Below are 2,125 nucleotides of genomic sequence, written 5' to 3'. Positions count from 1 at the left end.
CGGGGCGGCCTGGCCGCAGGCCAGGCCGCCACGGGGACACGTGGCGTGACAGTCTGTGCGTCTGTGAGTTCCTGCGTTGCCATTGGTGCGCTCTGTAGAAGCCGCCGTACTGATTGGTGTGCTTAATATTTTCAATTTTTCCGATGTGCCTTTGGCGGGAAAACAAATTTTGGGCGCACGGGGTCGACACGGCGTACACGTCACGGCCACGTGAGGGGCGGCCTGGACGCAGGCCAGGGTGCCACGGGGACACGTGGCGGTGGCAAGTGGCGGGGGGCTGCGAGGCGGCCTGGCCGCAGGCCAAGCGGCCACCAAGGACACGTGGCGGCTACGGGATGGGCAGAAATTACGGGGGTCATTTAAAAATTCGGCATGACCTCAGAGGCGGCAGCGGCGAGGGGAAAGGGTGTGTCACTGGCGGGGGGCGAGGGGGCCCGCATGGCTGTGGTACAATTGCCAAGTGGCGCTACTGCACTAGGCGGGCGCCAGAGGCCTCGCCAAGTACAGTAGTAAGATGTTAACCGATACGGTGCATACGTGGCCAGCACGTGTAGATGTGGCCACGTGGGAGTCCACGTGTAGTTAGTGGCACCAGCTAGTGCAGGTGTACACGTGGTGCGCGACCGATCGGTGGGTTAGTACAGTAGTCATTTTTAGTTACCGTAAGCTACAGTAAGCTGGCTACAGTATGTACAGCTACTGTAGTCCGTCCGGTGCCACCGCCCTACTAGGGGGTATAAGATAGGGGGGCACCGGGCTGGAGGTAAACCGAGGCAAGCACGCCTCCCCTTACTTCCTACCCTAGTCCTTTACCGTACGGTTAAGTAAGTCCCTCAGGTTTCCGGCTCGCCACCGGTCGTACTGCTCTACACCCCAGTACGACTGCGCGTGTCCAGTGCGGTGTACCTCCCTTGTCCTGTGCTTCCTACCGTTCCGGATTATTCTACCTGACGCTCCAGTGTAGCGGTCCCCCAAGCTCCCTCATTTTAGGTACAGCCTGTCCTTTTCCGTTTACGGTTTAGCGTCCCTACGGTTGTACCACATTTTTGGTACTCTTGTGGAGGGCCGCCTGGGGTTTCTAGACTCTCACCGTCGAGCTCAGGAAAGAAGACATTCGATTTGGTACGTGGACAAGTTGAAAAACACGTATCAACCCCCGGTTCAAGCAAGAAGTCAAGATGAATCCGACCGGAACCGCTGCGGAAGACTGCGGTTCGGGACGGGGCAGTACTCGCTCCGGCTCAGCCCGGGCGAGTACGCGCAGCGGACCACCCGGGTCCGTGCGCCCCCGTGGCGAAAACCCGGAGTCACTGCTACGGGTGACAGCCGGTACAGGGCAGAACCCAACCAATACGGAGGTGACGGCCCCTGGGGCCGTCCCGGCCCTCGCTGGTCGAGCGGGTACCGAACACCGCTCCCGGTGGGCATTAAATACCCTCTGGCCGCGCATGCAGACGTGGCTGGAGGAAGCTCTCGTTAAAGAGGTTCCTCGTCACGTCGAGGGTGCAATTAACCGAACGGTTCCGCCGCTTGTTGACGAACAAGTCCGGGCCGTCGTCACGCCCGTCATCGACGACGTCGTGGGTGCCCTCGTAGAGCGTGAGCTCCGAGAGGCACTCGACCCTGGAGATCATCTTACACCGTTGGGGCTGAGTCTCCAGACAGCTATCAACATAGCTGTCGAGGCTCGCCTCGCCAACTTCAATCCGAACGGTACTGTAGCTCAGGCACCTCAACTTCCTACAACCGCTACGGCACCTCTCAAATTAATAAGAACCGGAACGGGAGATACAAGACCGACACAGGTATATATGGCCCCTCACCCGGAGGCGAGCCCTCACCCGGAGGACCCACCTATATACCTGCCCGAACTTCAGGGTGTTACACGGGGTCCGACAGATAAGGACCCCGCGACCTATGACCGATACGGAAGACACCCTCGCCATGAGACAGAAAATCTGACGAGGTATGGCGAGACAGAAAATCGCTTGTCTCTCCGTTAGGGTCCCAAGTCCTGACGCACAAGGCGCGGGCCATTACCGGAGGAAGAGGAGGAGTACTCCGAAGAAGAACCGTACGGTGACAGAAAAGCCGTCCGGCAAGATTACCGTCGCTATAGGTCTCG

This window comes from Chondrus crispus, genomic scaffold (assembly GCF_000350225.1).
Source record: "Chondrus crispus Stackhouse genomic scaffold, scaffold_596, whole genome shotgun sequence".
Lineage (NCBI taxonomy): Eukaryota > Rhodophyta > Florideophyceae > Gigartinales > Gigartinaceae > Chondrus > Chondrus crispus.
Note: the sequence above shows the minus strand (reverse complement) of the source record.